The sequence below is a fragment of the Ictidomys tridecemlineatus genome, chromosome 6, assembly GCF_052094955.1.
Source record: "Ictidomys tridecemlineatus isolate mIctTri1 chromosome 6, mIctTri1.hap1, whole genome shotgun sequence".
Taxonomy (NCBI): domain Eukaryota; kingdom Metazoa; phylum Chordata; class Mammalia; order Rodentia; family Sciuridae; genus Ictidomys; species Ictidomys tridecemlineatus.
The window spans coordinates 71,187,289-71,206,830 of NC_135482.1; the positions used below are offsets into that span (position 1 = coordinate 71,187,289).

The 19,542-nt window shown below is 37.5% G+C and overlaps 1 protein-coding gene across 2 annotated transcripts in view; it reads left to right on the forward strand.

Annotated features, from left to right (window-relative positions):
• Prickle1 (prickle planar cell polarity protein 1) overlaps positions 1-19,542 on the forward strand; it is a 104,475-nt gene that overhangs the window by 37,900 nt on the left and 47,033 nt on the right. The window contains exon 2 of one of the 2 annotated variants that reach the window (XM_078014859.1): positions 17,310-17,477. The exons of the other annotated variant lie outside the window; for it this stretch is intronic. The gene's annotated coding sequence lies outside the window, so the exon portion shown is untranslated. The remainder of the gene's footprint in view (positions 1-17,309; positions 17,478-19,542) is intronic. 2 annotated transcript variants of the gene reach the window in all.

Genomic DNA, 19,542 nt, shown 5'->3' on the forward strand with positions numbered 1-19,542 from the left:
TAATTCTAATTACAGAAAGTAACTTTACATCTCCTCTGATGGTTCCTTTGGTAGTGAAGCTTACATGAGTACTTGGAACTTGGAGCTAATTCAAAACAAAATGAAAAAAAAAAATTGGCTTTATTTTGTCAGGACTATTAACAGGTCATCAAAATGCCTGCTTTGAATTTCTGTTTCTTTGTCTTTCTTGCAAAATAGTTGAAATGCAATGAAAGTGAAAGGCCCAAAGACAGACAACGACAAAACAGAAATTAAGTTCTTGGAAAGTGCACAAAACGAGCTGACTCAGCCAGTACAGTGAAGAGTTTTATGGCCAAGGGAGGCAGCTTGGGAAGTTCTTGAGTTCTAAATAGAAGATTCACTCCTTTAAACGGTTCCAAGGGAAGAACATTGAGTTCTTTCATCAGTTTGCCTCAAATATTCCCCAAAACCAGAGAGCAGAGTCAGCATCAAGTCAGGTGAAAAGTTTCTTCCATGGCATGAATCTGTTTTCATTTAGTTTTTTATTTATGTCCACTGCTCAATTTTGTCTGTGATTGATTTCTAGTCCATTTCAAATTTATATATACTGTGATTTAATCAACTTCATCCTTACACAATGTGTTTTGAGACATATTAATGAGGTGGGAGTATTTTTCAGAGTATTCATAATTTATATTTTTCTTTTTTTTTTTTCTTTTGGCTTGGTATCAAACTTGGAGATTCTACAAGGCAAAGGGCCAAATTCTGAGCCTGCATGATTTCAGGAAAGGTCTCCCATTGTTTTCAGGCATGTTTGCTCATCAATGTTAATAAAAGATTATTTTCTTACATCTACATTCTTTTCTCTGTTGCTGATCAAGAAATTACTTGGGAGTCAGTCACGGCATTGTGTGCCCAGAGTCACAGCTACTCAGTAGGCTGAGGCAGGAGGATTGCTTGAGCCCAGGAGGTTTTTTTTGTTTTGTTTTGTTGGTTAGATTTTTTTTTTTTTGAGATAGTCTCACTGAGTTACCCAGACTGATCTCAGACTTGCCATCCTCCTCCCAAGTAGCTAGGATTGTAGACAGGAAGCCCTTCCCTTAGCTACAAGCCCAGGAGTTTGAGACCAGCATGGGCAAGCATAGTGAAACCCCATCTCCAAAAAAAAAAAAAAAAAAAGAAAAGAAAAAGAAAGAAATGAGAAAGAGAGAATTACTTGGAGCTGGGAATATACATAGCTCAGTGGTAGAAAACAAGCCTAGCATGTACAGGGCCCTGGATTCAATCCTCAGTAACATTCAGAAGAAAAGAATGGAGAGGGGAAGGGAGAGAAATTGCTTGGGAAAAAATTTTTTGGGACTACATACATGTTTTTTGTCGCAGTCTGGCTGGACACAAAATCACGAGCCACTCAGGCAGGAACAAACTGAATTTAAAAGTGATGACCTGAGGGCTGGGGAGGTGGCCCAGCAGTGGAACTCCTGCAGAGCCCCATCCTAGCACCATAAGGGGGAAAAAAAGCCATGGCATGAATGTTGGTGAGCACCAGATTTCTCCATTATAAAGGTCTGCTCTTCTCCTTTGCCAGTATATGTAATTACATAGTATATGTAATTTTTTTTTAGTACTGTGTCAATATCCTTTCCTCTTGAAAAGTTAGTTAACCTCAGCTGTTTGTCATAGTGATAGAAAGTGAACACGGGAGATAACATATTTTAAAAAGAAGCCAAATACCTCTTCTTCTTCTCAAAAAGTAGAAATTTTGTATATCTTACAGATTCTAAATATAAACACAAAGTAGGAGATTTTAAAGGGGCTTGATGGAGGTGGAAAAAAGTATTTCTTTACCACTGAACTATGATAAATCTCTTTGTTTTAATAAAAGTAATTGCCACTGGGCGAGGTGGCACACACCTGTGATCTCAGCAACTCAGAAGACTGAGGCAAGACAATCACAAGTTCAAGGCCAGACTGGGCAATTTAACAAGATCCTGCCTTCAAAATAAAAGTAAAATAACCTGGGAATGTAGAGCACCCCTGATTCAATCCATAGTACCAAAAGAATAAAGTAACTAACATTTGCTTAAAACTTATATGCTGTTTGTTTGCTATGTTCAGTGCCATATGATCAGTATTGCATTTAATAGTCTCAACAACCCTACTCAAATTCCCATTGAATAGATGAAAAAACGGAGTCTTAGTTAATTTTCCCAAGGCCAACATGGCGAAGAGGTTGGAGAATTTGTTTCAAGAAGCAACTTCAGCCAAGCTCTTCACTGTTATACTGCTGCAGTCTTTGTGCCAGAGCAGTTCACTCTCTTCCTGGGGAAGAAAAAAGATGCTGTCATCTAGTTGTCCTCCCCAAAGTGAAATGGGAGTTTGAGGAATCTTAGTGCAAACATGTATTGGCTTGGGTTTTGTAGCATAAATAAAACTATTGATTTAACTCTTGAAACATTTCCATCTTTTAATGTGTCAAACATGATCTTAAACAAAACCAGAAAAGTTCATGATGTACATACAATGTAATCCCTGATTAACTTGACTAGGTGGAATGATTTTATGTTGTACCAATCACAGATGATTTTCCTCTCACCCGAGTAGATTGCCAACTGGAAGAGATAGCAAATATTCTCTAGGACATTGGATTGTAATTAAAGGGCTCTGTTCCACTGCTTCTTTAATGTCCTCTGAAGTCCAAAATCAAAACCAGAACCCCAGCATACTTGACATTTCTTTTAGTCTTGTGCATTAATAAAAAAAAAAATTTCTTGTTGCTTTGTAAGGAATAAATTGAAGAAGGCACAAAGGACTTTTTAAACTTAATGAAAAAATACATAACTTTAAAATACAAAAATGACTGACCTTTTAAACTGAGCTACACAGTTCTTAATTAATAACTCATTATAAATAGTAATCACTGATATTTTGAGAAAAATAGGAAATTACCAACGGAAAGCTATCATAAGAATTAGGGAGGTAGCTACTTAGGTCAAAAAAGCAGCTAGCTGTCCCCATTCAAAAAGGTTGCTCTTTATTTTCAAGGCAGAATGTAAGATCTCAGGAACATAAGGACAAAAAGTTTCTGATTATTATTATTATTATAATTAACATTTTAATCATTCTCTAACTTTAACACAGACCATTCATGATCAATTATGCCTTCAGGAAACTCGTAAGCATTCATTTAGTTATCAAATGCACATCATATATATTTTTTCATCTGTTTTTAAAATTATTTTAAGTATGCTCTAGTAAAATGTGTAATTCATTTTAAAACCATTAAACAGGATTAATTCCCATATTCCTTCTTGAAGTTAAGATAATACAGCTGCCAGTATCTCACTTTGGGGAAAGCTAAAGCAATAAATGGTTAGGTTAAAGACCTAATGTCTTTAAAAAAAAAAAAAAAAGAAAGAAAGAAAGAAAGAAAAGAGAAAAAGGAAACTGTAACACTGCAGCATTTGGCAGCAAATTGCTCCACATGTAATGGTACTTCATGATGTGAAAACTACTGCCTATAGTATCCCTACGCTCTGTGATTCACACTGAGCAATGTAAGAATAGTAAGATATTGTTCTCTGTCTTAAGGATCTTAAAATCTAATTGAGAAAGCAAGAATATGTACATTAAACTGAAAGGGCACTAGGGCTTGCAGTATTAACTCCAGACAGAGTTCAGAGAAGAGAGAAACAACTGTGAGCTGGAATCTGGGTATTCAGTGAATGGTCCTGAGACCAGAAGCAGTTCTATTGCCCAGACTTCTTGGGACTGTGGAATCTCAGGTCTCATCCCAACCTATTGTGTCAGAATCAATGTATTTAGAGCATCCTTTAGTATGGAAAAATGCTGAGTTAGAACAATGTTTTTAAGCCTAAAGCCCTGTCCAATAGAACTTATTGCAATGATGAAGAGAGTCTACTTTCTTCGCTGCCCACATGACAGCCACTACTTTATGTGGCTCGATAGGTAGCTAGTGCAGCAGAGAACTGGACTTTTAATCCGAAATCTAAGTTTAAATAGTCACCTGGGGTTGATGGCTACCACATTGGACAGTGCACAATAAGAAAGATTAAGAGTCAGGAGATTCAATAGCTGTTCAAAACCAGACACTAGTTAGATCACTGTGAGGCCGTGTTTTTAATTTTCTTTTGCCTGTTTTATCATCTGTACCTAATGAAATGAATTAGACTATCTTATAGTTTTATTTCAGTGTTACTGTACATGATTGTTTCTGTTGAAAGAACACTTCTTTGAACAAGTAAGTCTTGGAGAGCTACATCCCTAGCCCAGGGGTTGCATTTAATGTACCGTGTTCTGGTTGTGGTAAATGATGTAAGTCTACTAACTGTGCTTCCTTCCTCTGCCCTCCAGAGTACCCAGTGAAGCCAAAGGTGGAGGGGACTATGTCTTATTCATTATCATTTTCCTGTACCTCACACAGAGTCTGGTACACATTAATCAGGCAATAACTATTTATTGACTGCTGGCTGTTTGCGCCTACGTTTCAAAACTGTGTTTTCCACTCTTGGCTGCCTGCCCTGAAGGAAGAGGGAGCATTTCACTCCAAGCACTTGAACTCTCTGGCAGTCTTCTCAGTGGTCATATAACTTAGGGTCTTTCTGACTACCTTTCTACAAATTTGGCTCATATCCGCCTCACTCATCACTATCCAGACCACTCCGACTCTCATACCAGTTCTCCTCTGGTTGAAAAATCCAAATCAAAATGGCTTCTTTGAGAAAAAAGGAATCCATCAGTTCACTCAGCTGAAAAGTCCAGTTCTGACATGGCTGAATCCAGGTGCTCAGAGATTCATAAGGACTTTACCTCTTCATCCCCAGGCAGGTCTTTCTCCAGTAGTGGCCTCCATCTCAGCAATGGCATCCAACATGCAGGCCTGTGTGGACATCCACAGCTGTATATTAGCACCTCCTCATTTATTCAAGAAAGTTGCAGGATTGAGCTCATGTAGCTTTAGGCATATACCATTTCCAAATCCATTTCTGGCAAAAAGAATGGAATGTTCCAACTGCCTAGGTTTGAAGGGTGGTTGTGACCAGTCCTAAGGCCAGGCTACGATAGACTGAGAGTAGATGAGGGATAACTTCTCAAAGAAAATTTGTTTTTGCCAAATAATAATAATTATTAATAATAATAATGTGACAACAGATATTAGGAAAATAGAAAACATAGATATGATATAGATAGCATACCGTAGTACATATCTATCTCTTTGTTCTTACTCCATGGCATTAAATATAAATGAATCTGATGCTTAACATTTGTAAAGCAGGTTGATCCTTCTAGGAACCTCAATCCCAGTTTGTCTTTTTCCAGTATCTCCTTTCATAAATGGTTCCTTTCCCCACATCTCTTAGGATAGTGGATATTGCAGTGGATATCGGGGTATAAAACTTGGAAGGGGAAGCTGTGTACCAACAAGGGTTAAGGTTCTGACTCCCAAGCCAGCAGATCACTGCTCTGGCTTTTACAAGTCATGTCACCCTAGACAAGCTACTGAGCTCTCAAGTGGTTAATAATTCCTACCTCGGTGTGCTCCTATAAAGAGTTAATTAGAATATGTAAAGTGCTTCCTGTGCCTGGCTCACCAGAAGTGCTCAAAGGCTTTTATCTATTGCTTTTGTTGTTGATAATAATAAAAGCCATGGCTCACATGCTTGTTGCTGGCTCCTCTGCTGGACTCCCAAAGGCAGGTTTGGCTTGGGCATCTGTCCCTCCCTTACCATGGTCCAGCCATCACTGGATGGCCCTTCCTGCATCCCCTTAACCCCCATCCTCCCTGGCACTTGCACCTCTGTGGACAGATGCTTCCTTCTGCTCTGACTGCCCGCCCCCCATCCATCACATCTCACAATCATCAGGGAGGATTTCTGGACCCTCACCTCCATCCTAGATCTATTATTTTCTTTCATAGCAACCCTCTTCCTTTCCTTTATTACTGTCCACTCTCTGTGATTATCGATGTTTTTGTGTCTCTTTCTTATTGACTGCAAGCCCTCATAATGCAATTAATAGGATTTCGGTAATTATTTATCAATAAAATAAATTACTATTGTATTTTCTACACATACTTAAGGTGACAAGAACTTTGCTGGGGATATAGTGAAGGAGGTCTCAATAACTGACTGTACAGACCTAGTAAAGGGGGAACATTGAGAGAGAAGGTTGGAGAAAGGTGAGCTGGCTTTGTCCTTAGGGCCTTTGAGAAGGGGGGCACAAAATAAATAAAGAGGGTCAGCAGAACCAGACCTCTGCCTGTGACTGGCTGATCCATGTGGCATTCTTTTCAGTCTAGTCTCCCTCAAAGCAGATTGTGTCTATATTTAGCATCTTTGCCAATTTTATGTCTGTCTCTTTTTCCTTCAGAGCATGGGGTACAAGGAGGTGTTGGTCACATTGCCTGTTTGTTATACAATCCCCCCCAGCACTTTGAATGGCAACATTATAAATAATGGCTATTTATTATTGTTGTCTAGACTTAACAAACGGTTATTTAACAGGCAATGAAATAATTTACCCACAGTTCTTACGCTGTAATTACACACGCCACATTTAAGGGGCAAATGTTAGGACTCAGGCTCAAAATGTAAGTCTTGTTCACAGTGGTGAATTCTTCTCTGTGGGCAATGAATACTAGCATGAAATACAGAAGAAAGATTAAGTGCAGTCATTTTTCAGAGATCAGGTTCTTAGAGTTGAATGTCTAAGTCATCATAAATCTAATCAGTGCTGATTGGAAAATATTAAGTAGCATATCTGTTCATTAGCTTCAAAATATTACAGGTTTATTTTTAAACATTTTGAAAGTACAGGGGGAAAAAAAACCCAACCACCCCTAGAACAACTATGTAAACATTTTGGCATATACCCCTCTAGGTTTTTTCCTCCTATTCATGAATTTTTAAAGCATACTATTAGAATCATACTATACACGTGTCATATAATGTTTTAAAATTTTAATGTTAATGAGTTTCTAACTCTTGTTAGCTAGCTAGCTGCACTATTTAATACTGTGGCATTAGGAACATGGACTTCAAAGCACTAGAATTATAGCTGGTGTGAGTTGTGTTCTAAATATAAAACACTATAGTCCAAAGACAGTACAAAAATAAGATCGTATTAATTTTGTTGATTATATGTTGAAATATTTCAAATATATGGGATCAAATAATGTATGTTAATAAAATTAATATCAGTTGGGTTTTTTGTTTGTTTTTGTGGTGCTGGGGATTGAACCCAGAGCTTTGCACATGCTAGGCAAGTGCTCTACCACTAATCTATACCCTCAATCCCTTATTTCCTTTTACTATTTTTAATGTGGTACTAAAAACTTTAAATTTACAAACATTACTCGCTTCTATTTCTGCTAGACATCAATGATCTATGGCATCATTTATAGCTGCATAATTTTCTGTTATATAAATAAAATCATTTAATTCTTAATCAATTCCATTTGTTGAATCAAGATATTTCTTATTTTTCAGTATTAACAGTTACTCTCTGAACACCTGTACATAGATCTTTCCTTTTTTTTTTTTTTTTTGCACTCTTTGTTTCCTTAGGATATACTACTAGAAGTAGTATACTACTAGAACAACTCTAGTAGAATTGCTAGAGAAATGAAAAATTTTTAAATGAGCAATAATGTTGAAAGGAAATAAAAAAATCATGCTTTGACTTTTTGTTAGTCATCATTTTCCTTCTTAGAGAAAGATACCTTTCCAGTCATTAGCAATTGCTCATTTTACATTGAATTAAAAATACCATTTCAACTATATTCAGATAAATGAACTATCACTGTTGTTACAGAAAAGTCAGTTCTGAGTTTTCATGTTTTATGTGAACTGCAGAGTATAAAGAGTTGGAACTCAACATAATTTTTCCTTCTGAAGAAATATATACTTTAGATTGGTTATAGACAACCATGAAATGAAAAAGATTAACACTATATGAATTTTTAAACCTTTCTGATTTGTAATAGTACCTGACATGGGTGGTGGGAGGGGGAGCTCAAAGATCATTTATCAGAGGTACAGAATATTTGATCTATTATTTGTGTATAGTTATACCTTAACACTATTTATTATTATATAGTAAAAAAACAAAGCCTTCAGTTATTTAGCAATAGGGCACATACCAGATAAACAAGGTGGTACTTTTCATACTAATTGGGTAAAATACATGGGATGGTTTGCACCAGGTGGCCAGCAGAACCTTCATAGAGCCTGCCTCCTGACTGGTGCATGTCTGTAATCAAGCAGGAAGATCCCAAGTTCAAGTCCAGCTCAGGAAATTCAGAGAGGCCATGTCTCAAAATAAAAAGGGCTGAGGATGAGGTTCAGTGGTAGATCACTTGCCTAGACATGTGTGAGGCCCTGGAATCTATCTTCAGTACTTGGGGGGCAAGATGGGGGGTAGGTAGAATGAAAAAAAAAAAAAAAGAATAACAACCAAAACTTTCCTGGCTTGCTAGAGTTTTTGTATCTTATATACTTTTCTCCAATGTCAGAATTCTCAGGGAAAATGTCAGGACTTTTAGGAGTTGCCGAACTCTCTTTTCTCATCCCCTGGGTAGTATTAAAGAAATGGCTGATTCAAGAACTAGAGTTTATGCTTGACTTGGAAATTTAGTATTATGGGGGATTGATTGGACTAAACAGTGACTTGAATATCATTTAGGGGAATGATTTACGGCATTTCTGCTGCACAAAATGAAGAGTGTCTGGTTTACCGTCTGTGTTTCATTTGAAATAATGAGAGTTTCATTAACAGTGGAAGAAGGAAAAATAAAAATCTATAATTTAATCCAACTTGGCAGATTCTACTGTTTCCTAATTTTCAGTGTAAAGAATTTGAAGAAATACTCCTGTCCTCACTAAGCAGAAACTCCAAGCTGGATTTATTTATTTATTTATTTACTTACTTACTTACTTACTTATTTTATGAATGAAGGTAGAAGAGAAAAGACAGACCAATTTTCAGTAGAATAGTAATCAATAGATAGTGGCATTATCCTGAAGGTAATGTTACATAAGATTCTACCATTTGTACAGTTTGAATTATTATTTAGTTGTTCTGCTTTGTCTTCTTGCCATAATAGGTAATCATCCAAAATAAAGATATTTACACAGAATTTGTATTTCTAATTTCTCTAAAATTTCCCCATCTTTGCCATCGCGTGCAAAAGACAGTTTCCTTTATTAGTTAAAAAACTGTATCTTCAGTGAACATGGTCTCACCTGCTCCACAGTTCGCCTTTCGCCCAATGTACATGACAGTGTGATGTGTCATACTAGCATGGGGTGCTTTTCAATTTCAGATCAGATATAGTAGCCATAGATCTGCAATGACCTATTCTGTGAGAATCACAATTTTAACCATCAGTGGCATTTTAAACAAGAAAATATTTCATATGAACAAGTAGCAAAGTACAAACATTATTTGTACTCCTAGTCTAACTTGGCTCCTTCTCACAAGTTCGTAGACAAACAGCTGCCACTTGATTACTTTTTTTAAATAAAACTGTTTTAGTCAGCTTTTTCGCTGCTGTGACTGAAGGACCCAACCAGCACAATTGTAGAGAAGAAAAGGCTTATTTGAGGGCTCACAGTTTCACAGGTCTCTATCCATAGAAGACTGGCTCCATTTCTCTGGGCTGGAGGTGAGGCAGAACATCGTGGCGGGAGAGTGTGGCAGAGGGAAGCAGCTCACATGACTAACAGGAAGCAGAGATAGAAAGACTCCATTCTCCATGTACAAAATATATACCCCCTAGCCATGCCCCCAGTGAACCACTTCTTCCAGCCCCTCCACACCTGCTTCCAGTTACCACTCAGTTAATCCCCTTAGGAATCAATTCAATGATTAGGTTAAGGCTATGTAATTCAATCATTTCTCCTCCGAACCCTTGCATTGGCTCACACATGAGCTTTTGGGGGACACCACCTCAAAACCATAACAAAGACTCATCACTTAGATTTCTTTTAACTTGTATGTGTAATTAATGACTTAGTTTAATTCCATGTTAAGCTTTTTCCATCTGCAGGACTGACTGTCATACAACAGTGACATAAAGCCCCATAGCAACACGTTTTATTGAGGAATGAAGACTAAGAGAAGGGTTCTGGGGCAATATTTTGATTATAAATAAAATTCGAAGTAAAATATCTAGTTTTGAAGGACTATGTATTTTCCTAATTAAAAAGAAAAGAAAAACAGCTATTTAGTGTTATTTTGTAAATGTTTTCATGTGTAATGCCAGAAAGCACAAGTCTAAGACTGATACATCTGTATTTTTTCTTTTTAAAAGGGGGAAAAAAAGGAGTAAGAGTAGAGGGAGAGGAGCTGTTTTCAAGGGAGGCTTTCCTTAGAGGTGGAACTTAGAGCAAAGAGCTATCTTAGGGTTTCCAAGAATTATTTAAAATAACTACAAGGACTGTTTTCTAAGAGAAAATGCTGTGCAGTTCTTCTGTTTTTTGCAGTGCTGGTTATCAAACCCGGGCCTCACCCATGCTAGGTAGGTGCTCCATCACTGAGCTACATCCCCAGCACTGTGCAATCCTTTTTAAAAATTAAATAGCCCAGCTCATTCGCACATTCATTGTCAAGCCTACCCATACTTACTAGGTGTGCAATGATTGTTTCTTTTTTAGATGTTGACCGACCTTTATTTTTATTCATTTATTTTTATGTGGTGCTGAGAATCGAACCCGGTGCCTCACACATGTGAGGCAAGTGCTCTAACCCTGAGCCACAACCCCAACCCTTATTATTTCTTGATTTCATTCACATACTCATTGGATTTTGGGGGGTTATTTATGATGAGGATATTAAATGGAAAATCACTAACTGGTGTATTCCAAACATTCATGATTCATCAGATTCTTCCTGATCAAAAACATTTCTGATGATTTACATGTTTGATACATTTCCTTTTTCATAACATTACATTTAGCTATTTAGTACATTAAGATTTTTAAAATAATAATGTTTTACTATGAAATGAATAACATTTATAGGTAGATGTCAAACTAGGCCCTTGGTATTAGAGGATTTATTTTGTTTTGTTTTTGGTGATGCTGGAGATTGAATCCAGGGCCTCCTGTGTATGCTAAGCACACACTCTACTTCTGAGCTACACTTCCAGCAACTGCTGGTTTTTTAAATAAAGATTTTTTTTTTTTGCAAATATTCAGTTTTTCTCAAAACTAACCTCTCCTTAGATTTTTTTCTTACTGCAGTTTTCCTGCAGTAAGACTTACAAACAATAGTATAAAATGTGTGTGTGTGTGCATGTATATGAAATTTGGTCAGTAGCTCCTGTTTAATAGATAATTTATCATTAGATACGGATCTCATATAGTTACTCTTAGTAATATTAATACTTTTGATTATGTCTTACTTAAAGAATTTCTTCTCTTTAATTCCTAAATCAGGCATGATTTAGGAATTAAAGAGAAGACTACTCACACCTGTAGTCTCAGCAACTTGGTAGGCTAAGACAGGAGTGTCACAAGCTCAAGACCAGCCTATGCAATTTATCAAGGTCCTGGGCAACTTAAAATTAAAAAATAAAAAGGGCTGGGGATGTAGCTCAATGATAAAGTGCTTCTGGGTTCAATCCCTAGTATCAAAAAAAAAAAAAAGTCTAACATTCATCCACATTTTATAAATGAAGAAATCAGGGCACAGTGGATTCAGAAGACTCTTAGAATTCTAAGATCCAGTCCCTTGCTTTATTTGCTTCCAGCATATAAAAATCAATGGACAAGCATTCAAGTGCCCTCTACATGCCAGGCACGTGCCACATGGTCATGGGTTCCCAGTAAAGTCTGAATAGTTGTTCTTGTCTTGAAATGAGGCTTGTAGCATGCTTCCTCTTGCTGCTGGCTAGGTGGGGATTGAGTTGCACTTGACCTCCAGTGCAGAGTAAGGAGAGAAGGAAGCAGTTTTCCTGCAGTAACTACCTGTAGGTTCTACACTTTCCCACTATCCCATCTGACTTCTCCACTGCTCCTCTATTAACTTCTGCTCATCTGAATGTGTACTGGTGGTTCAGGTATACAGTGATGACGTTGGGCACATCTTTGACAAAGCCATCTCACAGTGACCCCTTTCTCATTCAAGCACCATAGTTTTTTTTTTTTTTTTTATTCTACCTGGGAAGTGTCCTTTGAATCTAAGACCTCACCTCATCTTAACACCATGTATGAGGCACAGTGGTCATCCGAGTTTCCTAACTGGTCTTTCTGTCTCAACCTCTTTCTGCACTCCTCTAAACGGTTTCTAAACGTTACAGCCACAATCACTGTTCTAAAGGGCAGTTTCATCCTGGGTCATACTAAAACATGTCAGTGGATCATATTCTCACCAGAATTCACCTGCAAGGCCTTTGCACCCTGGCCCCAGCCCTGTCTCCAGGTCTCTCTAGCCACATTTTTCCATTTGCACTCAATGCTTCTCAGCTGCACAGAGCCTCTCAATCTCTCCAGGGTGGAAGCTCCTGGGTCTGCCTTTCCCACTCCTTAATGACATTTCCATCATTTTTTGCCCTATAAATTACTGCTCACTTTCCAGTTCCAGCTCTGATGTCCTCTATGAAGTTTTCCCTCATTCTCCCAGTTAAGCTTGCTGAGCTCCACCCCAGCCATCTCCTGCTCCTCAGCACTTCCTTCAGATTCCATTCCTTCTCCATTTTATTCATCATTGCATCAGCATATAAAAGTCAGATTGTAAAGTTGCTCAAATACAAATTTTTTAAAAATTATCTTTGTCAATCCAAACTCTAGAAAAGTGCCAATAAATATATATGAATCTATCTCTGGCCTGAGTTTTTACCTATGGACTTCACTGGCTGAGCTCAGTCAGGGTCAAAGATTTCATTAAGATATGGCCAACTTGGGTTAGGGTGTAGCTCAGAGGTAGAGCATGTGCATGTGCTTAGCATTCACAAGGCCCTGGGTTCTATTTTTAGGAAAGAGAGAGAGAGAGAGAGAGAGAGAGAGAGAGAGAGAGAGAGAGAGAGAGAGAGAGAGAGAAGAAATATATGGCCATGTATATATTAGCTTTGCAATATATACAATGGCGTTTTAAAATCTTACATGAAGAAGGCTGGAGGCATAGCTCAGTGGTAGAGTATTTGCCTAGCATGCATATCTCCAGCACCACCATCCCCCTACAAAAGGAAAGAAAGACAGCAAAGAGATCCTAGGTCATTCTGCTCCACATTTCCAAACACTTACTTATCTTACTATCCCATAATGCTGTTTTGAACAGAAGACAAGAAGACAGCTCAAGTGCCCTATATCACCTTAGGAAGAGACGTTCATCGTTTCCTTGTCCTTTGTAATGCTCTTTAATCCCTTGATAATCTGACATTTAACCTCTTTTACACACTTGCTATGTGGCAGGCATGGCACTTTGTACATATTGCCATTTTTACTGCCCATTTAACATTATGATGTGCGTGCAATTATTGGCTCTGTTTTGGTGAATAGGAAATGGAGGTGACATAACTAGTAAATGACAAAGCAGTATCTGAACCAAGGCTGGATGACTACAGAACTCATTTTCTTAACCACTATGCATCACTGTCTTCCAAGAAGACATCTGTTCTAAATTCAGTCATTACTGATATAGGAGAAGTGTTAAGAAGTGTAAATTTTTATTTGTTTATTTTTGTGGTGCTGGGAATCAGACCCAGGGTTTGGTGTTAGTGGTAAAGCCCCTGCTTTGCCACTGAGCCACACCAATGGGAAATTTTTATTTGATTTGATTTTATATTTTTAATGCCTTTATTTTTGAAATTTTATTATTTATTTATTTCGTTACTTGAGTTAAACCCAGGGGTGCTTAACTACTGGGTCACAGCCCAGCACTCTTTTATTTTTTATTTTGCTGAGGTTGGCTTTCAATTTGTGATCCTCCTGCCTCAGTCTCTGGAGTCATTGGAATTACCAGAGTCACCATAGCACCCCACCAAATGTGAATTTTTGGGGGGGGGTTACGAGGGGTTAAACCCAGGGGCACTCAACTACTGAGTCACATTCCCAGCCCTTTTTTGAATTTTATTTAGAGAGAGGGTCTCACTGGGTTGCTTAGGGCCTCACTAAGTTTCAGTATGAATTTTTAAATAGTGATTATTACCAACAATTTTGGTTCTATTAATTTGGTCCTTTTATTATTTTGAAAAAAATTAAATTCACTATTGGATTAGTAGATAAAAATTCTAAGAAAAAAATCAAGGTTACATCGCTTAGACTTATTGTTCCTTTGTTTTTCTATAATATGCAATGCTTCAGAATAGCCTTGACTTTTATAATCAGACATTCTGTACAAAAAAACTCTGTAGAGCTGCTGCATTCAGCATGTACTTGCTGTTTTAAATTACCTGTATTGCACAAGCCGTATTAATGGAAATAAAATTAGCTTCAAGATAGGAAGTACCTTTGATTAGCTCAATGAAGCCATGGTCAATTCAATTAAAGTGTTAAAATATATTTCAGAGGAAAGAAAGTTTAGGATCATAAATTAATTCAACACAGTTGTTCCTAAGCACTTACTACATACTTGGGAACATGTAGTGTGTTTGGTGCTTTGAAGATAAATGTTATTTACCAAATACCTAGTTAATAAAGAGTTGCTTCAGAATCCTGTGTTTAACATCAAAGATCTTTGTCCTGAACTTTGTGGTTGACAAGGTTTAATTTCATTTAAGTATGGGATAAGTGAGTCTTACTGGATACATTTTCATATAGATAAAAGTTGCAAGTATCCAAATCGCTTGTTCTGTGTGTATAGGTATAATTCCTCCTGTGCTACGTAACGTCTCACCTGATTTGGGGCTTTTATTACGCCAACAGGGCTCCTGAGCATCCTTGAGACCATCTGAAACACTGAGCATGCACGCAAATAAAGATTCATTGTTTTTATCTCTCTTTTCTTGGTTGTTTGAAGATTCACGATGTAGTTAATACCAGCTTATGGTATCAAACAACAAGGTTGGGGAACATGTGCACTGTTAAAGAATAGTTTGTTGAAATATTTACCAGATGGCCTACGTAAAGGAACCATGAAGAGGCCTCATTCCCTATGTATGTCCCAACTTCAAGACTTGCTCCTGTATAAATAGGGCTGCAGGGAAATTCAGAAAATGAGCATCGTAATTTACCTTTAAATGCTTATTCCAAGTTTAAGGAGGATTAAAAAAAAAAATCTCTTAGAATCACCTTTTCAGTAACATGAACTGCCTTAAGACATGGGTAATCTTTTTTTTTTTTCAATTTTTTAAAATTCTTTTTAGACATACATGATAGTTGAGTGTATTTTGACATATTATACATACATATAATATAACTTATCCTAATTAGGATTCCATTCTTGTCGTTGTGCATGATGTGGAATTTCACTGGTCATGTATTCATATATGAATACAGGAAAGTTATGTCCAAATCACTCTACTATCTTTCCTATTCCTAACCCTCCTCCCTTCCCTTCATTCCCTTTTGTCTAAACCACTGAACTTCTATTCTCCCCACAACTTTATTGTGTGTTAGTATCCGCATATCAGAGAGAATATTTGGCCTTTGGTTTTTTAGGACTGGCTTATTTGTTATTAAAAGAGACCAAGGTGGACATGCAAATTGGTGCAACCATTATGGAAAGCAGTATAGGGATTTCTCAGAAAACTTGGAATGAAAACACCATTTGATCCAGCTATCCCGCTCCTCAGTTTAAACCTAAAGGACTTAAAATCAGCATATTACAGTGACATAGACACATCAATGTTTATAGCAGCTCAACTCACAAGCGCTAAATTATGGAACCAATCTAGGTGTCCTTCAACAGGTGAATGGATAAAGAAAATGTGGTATGTATACACAAGGGAATATTACTCAGCCATAAAGAAGAATGAAATTATGGCATTTGCCAGTAAATGGATGGAGCTGGAGAATATCATGCTAAGCAAAACAAGCCAGTTTCAAAAAACCAAAGGCTGAATGTTTTCTCTGATATGTGGATGCTACTTCACAATAAGTGGGCAGGGTTAGAGAAGAATAGAGTTAATTTAGATTAGGTAGAGGGGAGTAAAGAGAGGGGTGGGGTATTGGGATAGGAAAGATAGTAGAATAATCAAACATTATTACCCTATGTACATATATAACTCTATGACTGGTGGGATTCCACATCATGTATAACCAGAAAAAATGAGAAATTATACTCCATGTATGTCTGATATTCCAGAGTGCATTGCTACTGTCATGTATAACTAATTAGGACAAATTAAAAAAGAGAAACCAAGGAAGAAACTGAGAAACACAAAGCTTGCTTTATTTATGAAATTGCATTTTAAATTCCTGGATTCCATACAATCAAATTTAGATAACATATCCACCTTAAAAATGACTTTACCAAGCTGGCATGGTGGCACACATGTAATCCCACCTATTCAGGTGGCCAAGGTAGGAGGACTGCAGATTCTTAAGTTATAGGTCAGCCATGGCAACTTAGTGAGACCCTCTTTCAAATAAAAATCATAAAGATTGGAGATGTAGCTCAGTGGTAGAGCACCCCTGGGTTCAATCCTCAGTAACAAATAATAATATGAATAATAACTTTGCTAAATTTTTTTGCTTTAAAGAAAGATTGTATTTGCTATGGAAAAGACAAAATGTTGTTCAACCACTAAAATAATGAATCTCATTTGATACAGTGATGTGTTTTCCCATACTAGAGTGCCACATGGAATGCTAAGGAAAGGAGTTTTAGAACAACCAAGACCCAAACAGAGCTATTCTACAGAGATCTCATTTCCCAATTTTTAGAATATTTTTAGACAATATGTTAATCTTATTAAAACAAGATACATTTTCCTTTCTCGTACACATTTGGTGGTGTTGCGGTTGGCTATGTTTTGATATAATTTGGAAATCAGATTTCTAATACCTAACTTGCAAGTTTCAAGGCAAAGATATAACTTGAATTATCTGAGGGGAAAAAAGTCAGTAAAATTGGTCTCCTTTGGTGCTACTACAAATGAACTGTAGTCATTTATTTGTCCATTGTTCTAGTTGTATAAACAAAGTAGAAAATGGCAGCCCTAGAAACCCTAACTTTCACTTGACATGTTGAGATAACTCCAGCCAAATTAAGTTGTTCGAAAAGTCATGGTCTCAGTGTTTATTGTTGATTTACATAGACATGGTCTTCATATGAGAAATTCTGAGTACGGAGAGAATTGAAACTTATTAGAAAATAGTTTCTTATTGATTTTAAGTGGTAGGTTAATCTATCTTTCTCTCTCTCTCTCTCTCTCTCTCTACCAGGTATTGAACTCTGGAGCACTTAACCACTGAGCCACATCCCAGCTCTTTCTTATTTTTTTATTTTGAGACAGGGTCTTACAAAGTTGCTTAGGTCTTCACTAAGTCGCTGAAACTGGTTTTGAAGTTGTGATCCTCCTTCTTCGGCCTCCTGAGCCGCTGAGATTACAGGTGTGTACCACTACACCTGGCTGGTTGGTTGATTTCTACTCTTACAGTTTTTTTTTTTTTAATATTTATTTATTTTTAGTTTTCGGCAGACACAACATCTTTGTATGCGGTGCTGAGGATCGAACCCCGGGCCGCACGCGTGCCAGGCGAGCACGCTACCGCTTGAGCCACATCCCCAGCCATCTACTCTTACAGTTTTAAACTGTATTTGTTCATAACAGAATATTCTGTTCATTCTCAATTTTGAAATTGAGTTAAATTTTAATTTTAAAGGTATTGTTCTTTATTAAATATATATAGTTCATAAAGAAATATTGTCTTTAAAAAATAATGTTTCAAAGTTTTGCCATCATTCTTTGGATTTTCAATTAGATAATCAATATTTATATTAATTTAATATAAACCAGGTATGCTGGTTCATGCCTGTTTTCCTTTTCCCAGCTACTTGGGAGGCTGAGGCAGGAGGATTGCAAATCAGAGGCCAGTCTGAGCAACACAGTGAGACTCTGTCTCAAAATATTTTTCAAAAGGGCTGGGAATGTAATTCAGTGCTACAGTTCTTGCCCAGCACAAAGTGCTAGATTCAATCCCCAGTAACACACACATACACATACAAAAACAATATAAATTATCTAGAGAGACTTACAGCATACCTAGTTCATCTTCCCCTCTTAACAATAGATAGAAGCACACACTACCACATCATAATATCATGTCTAATTTAGATTATGCCATCTCAAAACTTTTTCCAAGCCTGCATTCTGACTATAACATTTTCTATACCTTGCTATATTGTTAACCAACCAAAGTCAATCAGTATTTCAATGCTCTGCCTAAATTAAAGAACTCTGTTAAAGTTAAAAAATACTTTGCATTAAAAGCACATTTTGAGGTCAGTATAGACAACACATACATTGAAACATCAGTCAAATGAAAATCATTTAAGACTCTGTGGCCTTGTTCTTGTTCACAGTAGCTCTCCACTGTGTCAAACATGTCCTCACATCCTCCCATTAACTCCTGATGACAATGCAGTAAAGCAAATTTTACACTTTTATTGCATAGTTGAGGAAAGTGATGCTGAGGAAGAAACAAATAATTTTCCCAAATCACAAAATCAGTAAATGGGAGAGTCTAACTCAGGATTGTGTGACTCCAGAGCCCCCATCAGTTAGTGTTCTTCTCATGTATATTTACCTCCCGCCCCCCCCACCCTGCCCATTTTAGACAGTTGGAGAAGCATAGAAGGAACTTCAGTTGTCAGTATTCTAGAAAACTCATCTGACTCCATGATGCTGAGCCACCATAGATCTAGTGAACTGCAGAAATCGGTGACTTAGCTGAGCGCAGTGGCACAGGCCTAAGCCCAGGGACTCAGGAGTCTGGGGCAGGAAGATGACAAGTTCAAGACCAGCCATGGCCACTGAGCAACACCTTGTCTTAAAATAAAAAAGACTGGGGATGTAGCTCAGTGGTAAAGTGCCCCTGGGTTCAATCCCTAGTAGTGTTGGGTGGGGGGTGAATTTATAATTCATCATCCAAACCTGAACACTAAAGAGGATACTCTAGTAATCTTACCTGGAAAAGAGGTACAAAGTAGGATTTTCCGGAGCAGGATGGGATGTGGTTACTTCACCTAAAGCAGTGGTCTCAGGGAGGCCATCCCATCAGAACTCGGGTGGAGGGTGTCATGCGTTGAAAGACACCACCTGAACGACAAAGGAAGAATGAGAAATTCAGGTTGAGAGATTATTGACTGTGTTTTAAAGCCCATGCCTCTGATTTCTCAACACATAGGTCTTCCTTTAAAGAGAGTTGAATTGCTAATTAAAGTAAGGATTGAACTAAAACACTCAAGGGCAGAGATCTGCTGTGTTTTCAAGCTGCCCAGCTACAACCCTACCCCTTCTGACCCTCCCTCTACAAGTGTTTCTGCACCTACCCGTCATCTTTGGTCTGGACATATGGAGAGCAGTCTATGTAAATATTTTTCCACAAATTAATCAAAAGAAGGGCTGGGGATGTGGCTCAAGCCGTAGCGCGCTTGCCTGGCATGTGTGGGGCC